This window comes from Pelodiscus sinensis, chromosome 18, assembly GCF_052426305.1.
Source record: "Pelodiscus sinensis isolate ZL-2025 chromosome 18, ASM5242630v1, whole genome shotgun sequence".
Lineage (NCBI taxonomy): Eukaryota > Metazoa > Chordata > Testudines > Trionychidae > Pelodiscus > Pelodiscus sinensis.
In genome coordinates, this window is record NC_143069.1 from 26,161,154 (window position 1) to 26,170,780 (window position 9,627).

General features: G+C 45.4%; 1 long non-coding RNA gene across 1 annotated transcript; it reads right to left on the minus strand.

Annotated features, from left to right (window-relative positions):
- Positions 1 to 927: 927 nt before the first annotated feature.
- LOC149523316 (uncharacterized) lies at positions 928 to 2,033 on the minus strand. Its single transcript, XR_016347192.1, has 3 exons — positions 1,917 to 2,033; positions 1,156 to 1,225; positions 928 to 1,041 (listed from the first exon to the last, which is right to left on the minus strand). It is a non-coding gene; the product is annotated as an uncharacterized LOC149523316 (long non-coding RNA).
- Positions 2,034 to 9,627: the final 7,594 nt, after the last annotated feature.

Consider the following 9,627-nt stretch of genomic DNA (forward strand, 5'->3'; position numbering starts at 1 on the left):
AATACTTATTCAGTCAGGAGTACTATTTTGTTTTTATCTCATTATTATTAACATGCATCCGCCACAAGATTACATTTGTATTTGTACCTTGAAAATATTTTAGGCTACATTCAGCACTTAATTAACCCTGTTGATTTCTGTGTGACCACATGGGAGTAACTTAGAGCAGCACTGGGTCCCTTTAGTGAATTTCCAACCCTCTGGTGAGCATGCATCTAAAAGGGTGTCGCAAGGAGAAGGGAGAAAAATTGTTCTCTTTGGCCTCTGATGATAGGACAAGAAACAATGGGCTTAAATTGCAGCAAGGGAGGTTTAGGTTGGACATTAGGAAAAACGTCCCAACTGTTAGGTTGGTTAAACACTGTGAAAAATTGCCCAGGGAAGTTGTGGAATCTCCACCACTGGAGATATTTAAGAGCAGATTGGATAGACACCTATCAGGGATGATCTAGACAGTGCTTGGTCCTGCCATGAGGGCAGGGGACTGGACTTGATGACCTCTCAAGGTCCCTTCCAGTTCTAATAATCTATGACTATATGACTCTATGTGTTGCAGCAGGGGCAGATGACCGTTTTGCGGGGCCCCGGGCAGCATAATTCCGCGGGGCCCCCCTTTGCCACGGCGCATGCACAGTGACGCCATGCTCATGCGCGGTGGCACCACGCCGCGTGCGCGGGGCTTTTTGAAGCGCGGGACCCGGGGCGGCCACCCCGCTCGCCCTGCCCTATATCCGCCCCTGTGTTACAGATCCTCTGTGCCCCATTTGCAGAGATGATGAGTATGTTATAGCCCTACCATGCCTGCAAAGCCTTGGTTCTTTAGATCAACCTATAGCAGCTCATGCTTTTAGCTCTGGATGTCCCCAACTCAACCCCCAGCACGATGGCGATGATCGCAGCAGTCACAGTTACTCCTGTGTTACTTACAGTCAGCACCAATAATAGCTGTGAGCAGATTCAGGGTTGCCACACGAACAGTCTCATTCTCAATCTTCAGCTGCGAGTGCAGAAATGCTATGAGGTCATCAGGAGAAGAACGGGCTGCAAAGGAAGAAATCACATCCTCACTAACAACTGAAAGCTCATTCTTACCACACCTACAAAAGAAGGAAGTTACAAGGAAACTACTGTGTAATTTGGAGTCTCTTCCCCTACCTAGCAGTAGGATACAATAGCACAGCTCCATTTGATTTTCCATGATGAGCTGCTGAGTTGGAGAACAGATCTGTGGGAAGAAGAGAAGTGATCAAAGGAAAACTAATCAGAACAAGCAACTGAAAAGAAGATGCTCAATTAATTTCTAAGCACTCACTTCCTACCTTTCCAAATAGAGCTCTGAAGCCAAAAGAAATGGTACTGACTGCACAACAAGAATTAGAAACAATGACCGATACACTGGATAACAGAAGTTCCTGCTTTCAAAGTGTTTTTAGCAGCAGAGCTAATTGAATCAAGACTTGACCCTTGGTAACTGGTTCAAATGGTTAATTATTCCACCATAAAAATGTCGGCCTTATTTGCAGTCTGAATTTGTCCAGCTTCATTTTCTAGTTATTGGCTCACGTTATGCCTTTCTCTGCTAGATTATTACATATGTTTCCCCACATAGATATTATAGACTGCAATTAAGTCACCCTGTCACAGGATAGGTCCTCCCCATTTGGATGGGATCAGTTTTTACTATATAACTCTAACTCCCTCTAATAACTGGCTTATGCTAAAATTGCTTTACAAACTGAGCTGGATTTTAGCTAATAAAATGAGACCACTATCTGCTTATTCTTAAGCCAGCAGAAACCAATAAGGCATGAGAAGGTCTCCGGGCTCTTCACTAGCATTCAAAAGATGTTTATTCTTAATATGCTTCAGATCTGCTGTGCTTAAGCTCAAGTGATACAAGAACAAGTTCCCCTCACCCGGTCGTGCAGAGCACTGCAGATGGCTTGAAATTTCCCTTCAGGTAGAAGGATCTTATATTCACCAGCGACTTCCAAGAGCTGCCTCAGACTCTACAACAGAGGGTGAAAGTTAGAAGGTGGGCATACAAAGGAGCAATATGCAATGACTGAAGCAGGTTCATGGAATTCATAGATTCCAAGGCCAAAAGGGATGATTGTCATCAACTAGTCAGGCCTTCTGTATGACACAGGCCTTAGAAATTGCCAAAATAATTCCTAAAGCAGAACTTTCAGAAAAAAATCCAATCTTGATTTTAAAATGATCCCCTTGACTCTTGGTAAATGGTTTGAATGGCTAATATCCCACCACTGAAAAGGTAGACCTTATTTCCCATCTGAATGTCTCCTGTTTCAGTTTGTAGCCACTGGATCATGTCATGCCTTTCTCTGCTAGGTCATTACATATATTTCCCCATGCAGCTATTATAGACTGTAAGTAAGTCACCTGTCACAGGGTAGGTCCACCCTGTTTGGATGGTATCAGGTTGTGGAGGAGTTAAAAAACTAAGGCAGCCCAAGTGACCTAGTCTCCCCAACCACCATAGCAGGCCTGGTTCTTAGAGCAGCATTGCCTAATAGTCAGGGTCAGTGCAGCAGCCCTTTAATGAGGCTCTTCAGCTCAACGACCCAAGCCCTTCTAGGTACGACCGTGCAACCTAGTGCTCAACCACCCTTTGGGGCAAACCAGTGTTGCCTAGTGGCCAGCCCTTCTCCACCAGGCTCTACCTACTCCACAGGGTCCCAGCCCAGGGCCTTGTCTTGCAGCTCAATGGGGTTTCTTCCAAAACATGCAGAGTCAAAGACTAATACCTCAACTCAATAATGCTTAGTTCACATAGATTGCTTCCCACCATTCTTCTGCAGCAGGTCATCTCAGTAACTCCGTGGTCTCTCCTCCATCTGTGGCATTGGATGGTTGTGGGGGGGTCAACTGGAACCACAGGCTGGCTGGTTTCTGCATCCTAGGGCACTGGCAGTCCCTCCACAAAAGCCTGCAAAGCACCTCTGCTCCCTTCAGCTGTCAGCCTAGACAGAACTGAGCTGCTCCCTTTTATATCCTGGTTCCAGTTGGAGCATTCCCAGCAAGTATGAAGGGGCATAGCCCACAGATCATGATTAGCCCCCGCTGAACCATGCATGGGGGGTATCCTCTGTCACAAACACTCCCCCTTAAGAGGGTGTCCATTGGTGGACCTTCCTCTTCATCGTCTCCTTCCACTTGGGAGAAGTCTGTGTTTGCATGAGCCTTCCCTGGCCCAGCGTAACATACAGAAGTCATAGGGTTGGAGCGGGAAGTACTACCTCATGATTCAGGCACTGGTGTCCTTCATGTTATTAATCCATCTGAGGGGTGCATGGTTGGTGACCAGTTGAAAGGGCTTCCCCAGTACAGAATATCCCAGGGTATGTCTACACTACAGCGCTAATTCGAACTAACTTAGTTCGAATTAGTTAATTCGAACTAAGCTAATTCGAACTAATGCATCCAGACTAAAAAAACTAGTTCGAATTAGCGTTTTGCCAATTCGAACTAGCATGTCCACATTAAGTGGACCCTGAACCGGGCTTAAGGATAGCCGGAAGCAGTGCCGGCAGGGCATCAGATGAGGACTTAGAGCGTGGAGCTGCTGCCTCAGGCTAGCCGAGGGCTGTGCTTAAAGGGACCCGACCCCCACCCCGGACAGACAGTTCTCAGGGGTGCCCCTCTTGCAAAGCAGTCCTGGCTTGGAGTGCTCTGAGTGCCCACACTGGGCACATCACAGCACTCGGCCATCAGCCTGGCTGTACTTGCCGCAGGCTGCCATCTGGGGAGAAGGAGCAATTGGGGGGCTGCAGGAGAGCTTCCACCCCCAGAAGCACGCAGAGCCAGCCCAGTCCTCCCCATCGGGGGCTCGTACCCCATTCCTCCGTCACCTCCTTCCACTTACCCTTCCCTAGCCCCCCTTCCTGATGTACAAAATAAAGAAAACGTGTGGTCAAAAATAGAATCTCTCTTTATTGAACAAAACTCGGGGAGACTGGGAAAAGGAGGTGGGAGAGGGGAAGAGAGAGGGTGGGAGAGGGGAGGGCAACTACAATGATCAGAGGTTTGGAACAGGTCCCATATAAAGAGAGGCTAAAGAGACTGGGACTTCTCAGCTTAGAAAAGAGGAGACTGAGGGGGGATAGGATAGAAGTCCATAAAAGCATGAGTGGGGTGGAGAGGGTGCATTAAGAAAAGTTCTCCATTAGTCCCCATAATAGAAGGACTAGAGGACACCAAAGGAAAAGGATGGGTAGCAGGCTTCAAACTACTAACAGAAAGGTGCTCTTCACAAAGCAAAGATTCAACCTGTGGAACTCCTTGCTGCAGGAGGTTGTGACGGCTAGAACTAGAACAGAGTTTAAAGAGAAGTGAGATAAAGTGATGGAAGTTGGGTCCATGGAGTGCTACTAGCCAGGGGGTAGGAGTGGTGTCCCTGCCCAAAGTTTGTGGAAGGCTGGAGAGGGATGGCACGAGACAAATGGCTTGATCACTGTCTTCGGTCCATCCCCTCCAGGGTCTCTAGGGTTGGCCACTGTCGGCAGACAGGCTACTGGGCTAGATGGACCTTTGGTATGACCCAATACGCCCATTGTAAGCTCAGGGCTCAGGGTTGGGGGTCTCAGTGGACCACCTTCATTTTCATGCACACCTGCTCCTAGGTGGCCAGGCTGGCAGCTCTCCTGCCCTAGACGGCCACTTTCCTGTGCCTAGTGCGGAGGTCGTGGACGAGGTCCATGATGTCCGCACTAAACCAGGCGGGTGCGGTCCTGGGCAGGCTCCCGAGAGCCGCCAGCCTGGTCCCGGGAAGAGGGGGATGGCTGGGTGGCAGCGGGAGGCTGGCTCGAGCCGTGCCAGGTGCAGGGTCTGCTAGCTGGGTGCTGGCCAGCCTGTGCCCCTTTAAGAGGTCCGGGGCCGGAAGGGGGGCAGACTAGTTTCCCTGGTGTTGGCCAGAGTGGCCACCAGGGAAAGCTGGGGAGGGCTAGCCTCCCACTAGTTTGAATTAAGGGGCTACACACCCCTTAATTCGAACTAGTAAGTTCAAACTAGGCTTAGTCCTCGTTCAATGAGGTTTACCTAGTTCGAACTAAGCACACCGCTAGTTCGAATTAAGTTCGAACTAGCGGAGCGCTAGTGTAGCGCCTATCAAAGTTAATTCGAACTAACAGCCGTTAGTTCGAATTAACTTTGTAGTGTAGACATACCCCCAGGGTGTAGATCACCCACTTCATGGCCAGGGCCTCCCTTGCTATAGTAGGGCGGCAGGTCTCTCAGGAGAACAGCTTGCAGCTGAGATAAAGGATCTGGTGCTCCTTCCCACCTATTTCTTGAGATAGTACCACTCCTGGTCCTACCTCCGAGACCTCCATTTGAAGGATAGAAGGCTTTGTGAAGTTGGATGGGATAGGACCAGCTCTTGGTTCAGCTGTTTTCACAGGGCCTGGAAGGCTTCCTCACAGTCTTCTGATTACTGGACTTTCTGTGATTGGGTGTTCTTCATCAGGTCCAATAATAGGGTGCCAGTGTGATGAAGTTGAGTACTAAGCAGCCACTGTGTCTGAAGTATTGTGGCACCTGTTTCTTTGTCAGGGAGGTGGGGCAGTCACACAAGCCTTAGACCTTATTTATCAAGGAGCTATAGTTTTCCCCTTCCTACTGTGTTCACTAAGATGGCACTTGGCTGGATTCACAGTGAGTCCTGCATCTATTGGGGCTTACAATACCTTGCTAAGATGTCAGAGGTGTTTCCCCCAGCTGGTGCTGTGGATGACAATATTCTTAATGCACACGGCTGTATATTGCATATAAGTTTGCAATATTTGGTTCGTGAGCTGCTGAAAAGTGGCTGAGGCTCTGTGCAGCCCAAATGGCATCCTGCTGAATTGCTATAAGCCAAGCAGGGTGTGGAAGGCACTCTTCTCACAGGAAGCCGGTATCAGGGGTATCTACCAATATCTGTTGGTCAGTTCTAGTGTGGAAATGAACTTTGCATTTCCCACTATATTCCTCCTTGAGATTTCCCCATGTATGCATCCCAGTATCACTTCAGCTTTTTTGGCCACAGCATCGCATTTGTAGCTCATGTTCAGCTGAGTATTCACCAAGTTTCCCAAAATATTTTTCAGAGTTACTGTTTCTCAGGAAGCATCCCTCAACATGTATGTATCACCTACATTGTTTTGTTCCTAGATGCATCTATTTACATTCAGCCATATTTAAATGCACATTTATTGTTAGCACCCAGTTTACCAAATGATCTATATCACTCTGAATCAGTGAGTTGTCCTTTCCATTATTTACCACTCCCCAATGTTTATTTCATCTGCCAATTTTATCAATGATGATTTTATGTTCTCTTCCAGGCTATTGATAATGAGATGACAGTCTAACTCCTTCCTGTACCTACACACTTTTCTTCTTTGCTGCTTGAAGCTTCCAGGATAGCTCTGATGAAATCTACATATTTTACTACATTTAGGCTCTTGTGTAGTCCTCTGATACTTTTAGTCAAGTCCATGAGACATTGATTCCCTCAAAGTCATGGGCATTCCAATCCCAAAAGCAACCACATATTCTGGACCAGAAAGCCAACATAGATTGGGAGTAAACCATGGAGGAAGTGGGGAGGGGGGAAGGGCAGCAGGGTTGTGGCCCTGGATTTGCTGCTTGGCTTGTACTGAGCCAGCTCACAGAGACTGAGCATGCTCAATCATACCACTGAAGCCAACTGCCCTCACTCCATCCTCTCACTATCAGCAGACAAGAGTTACCTTGGTCATGTGATACTGAGGGTAGATGAAATAAGAGAGACAAGGTGGGTGAAATAATATCTTTAATTATATTATCTCACCCACCTTGTCTCTCTAATATCCTTGAACCAACACAGCTACAACAGCCCTGTACACAACGGTAGATGAAATAGACAGTGATTTTATATCTATCTAGTTATATAATCTAAAGCAATGCACTTCAGGCCTTCTTAGTATTAATTTTCAGCTACTGGCAGTTTACTTAATACTGCCCAGAGACAACACACAGCAGCCCCTGCTCTGAGGAGTTTATTTATAATCTAAAAGAGAGACACAGAGTTGATAGGATGTACCAGTAAATCACAAGGAGGGAGTATCTTATGGGGCGGGGGGGGGGGGGAGGGAAAAGGTGTTTTGTTTCTTACCTCCTTATCATCTCCAGAAACAGAAGATACTTTTCATGAGAGGCTTTTACCTACAAAACTTGTCACCTGGGTCACCATGTCTATAAAATCAAGACTTGTGTGTTTATCTATTATCTAACAAGTCACTATGTAGACCAGGAAACGCCACTGGTAGCAGCTAGTGCAGTTCACCTATGCGCACACATTGATAGTTATTTTAATAAGTATCTCACCTTGGTGACATGAAAAACATTAACATCCTCTTTATATTGCTCAAGAAGCCATGGGATCTGTTCGAACACCTTATCTTGATGCTCTTCTTTATGCAGGAGGAGGCTCATCATAGTACCAAGGGCTTTGATAATGGCCTGCTTGAGCTACATAGAGACACAGAATTTATGTTCCTACAAATTCATTCAATATCATGCAATGGGCCCATCTTTTCTACTTCTGACGAGTGCAATTTCCCTTTTCCACTGTTGAAACAGCCCTATCTCAATATTTCCTGGTAAAGAGTTAAGACTCATGCATGGCTTCGTCTACACTGGCATGATTTTCCGAAAATGCTTTTAACGGAAAAGTTTTCCGTTAAAAGCATTTTCGGAAAAGCACGTCTAGATTGGCAGGATGCTTTTCCGCAAAAGCACTTTTTGCGGAAAAGCGTCCGTGGCCAATCTAGACACGCTTTTCCGCAAAAAAGCCCCAATTGCCATTTTCGCGATCGGGGCTTTTTTGCAGAAAACACTACTGTGCTGTCTACACTGGCCCTTTTGCGCAAAAGTCTTTCGGAAAAGGACTTTTGCCTGAACGGGAGCAGCATAGTATTTCCGGAAAAGCAGTGACGATCTTACATGAGATCGTCAGTGCTTTTCCGGAAATTCAAGCAGCCAGTGTAGACAGCTGGCAAGTTTTTCCATTCTAGACACAGCTATGGTGTTGGTTTCAGAATTATATTCTACTGCACCTCACAACTTTCCCAAGTGGGATATTTCCCCAGATTAGTATGCACACTAAACCAACTCATTCCTGCTGTAACTCTACTGGAACTGAATAGACATCTGCCAGGAATGAATTTAGCCCATTCTCCTATATTCATCTGCATGTCAGGTGACAAAACTGGAATCTATGTACACTATGTACAGACAGAATTTCCATGAGATTGTGACATTATAATCTTTTTTAAATGTTTTACATCATACTCCGTTCTATCCCAAAGAACCTGCCATTGAACTCCATCATCACAAAGAGTGCCATACACAGAGAATTTAACAATACAATTTCTCATAAAGGTTTAGAAAGCCTACAATTCTCACCTCCAAATCTTCACATGTGGTCCATTTGCTTGTCACATGACGATAGAGGGGAAGAATTTCATCACAGAACTGAGATTTACCCATTTTGGGAAATGGCCACTTTTCCCAGTTACTAAAATATACATTTACTGCCCTTGACCATTTTTCCAGAACTGCATGGAAGGAAAAAAGACAGGCAATATGAAAAGGATGCACTAGTAATAAGGATACGTTGTTTTATCAGTGGACACACCCAGGCTTGTAGTTTATTACAATTCCATTCCCAATTCAGGAACAGCTGATGAAATCCAATAACAGTTTTGAATGATTTCTCTTCCCTCCTTTCCGTTTCTTGTTTCTCAAAAGGCTTTCTTCTCTTTTGTCTCTCTCCATCTCTTTTTAATTCCCATCATTTGAAAACATATTTTTTTTCTCCCTTGTTACCTCTTAATTAGAGCTGATTGTAAAGGTAGTTGAAATTAAATTAAAAGTGTTTACTCTTGTTTTTTTCAAAATTTCAAATTACAAAGATCATTCACATGTTTCAAAAATCAACAAATTTCAGCCACCTTTTTAGCTGCACAAAAACACTGAACACATCCTGATTAAAACTGTCATTGACATTTTTTCAGTTTAATATTCCATCAACTTGGAAAAAATATGAAAAATGTAATACAAAACCAAAATATTTTGACCAGCTGTTTTCTGAATGATTCATGTCCTCTGCAGTTATTGCTTATTTAGCCCTAAAACTGTATGATTTCCTGTTGGGTTACAGTTTGTCTGAAAGATGTTCAGTGCCCCTAACTCCTATTAGCTATACTGAGATTTGACAGCATTTTGCCCTAAAATTAGATGCACCCGCTGCCCTTGAAAGGAAAATTAAGGCTCAATCCTATGTTCTATGAAGCTAATGGCAAAATTCCCATTTATCTCAAAGGTGTAGGATTAATCCCTTAGGCCTGATCTACACTAAAGGGGAAAGTTGACTTAAGGTACGCAACTCCAGCTATGTTAATTATGTAGCTGGAGTTGATGTATCTTAAATCGTGTTTTCAGACTGTCCACACAGTGGAAGGTTGACAGGAGTGTTATTCCTCATGAGAAGCAGGACTACCGGTGCCAACGGGAGCACCCACTCAGTTCGAATTAGTGGGTCTTCACTAGACCTGCTCATTTGGACCCTGGTGATCAACTGCA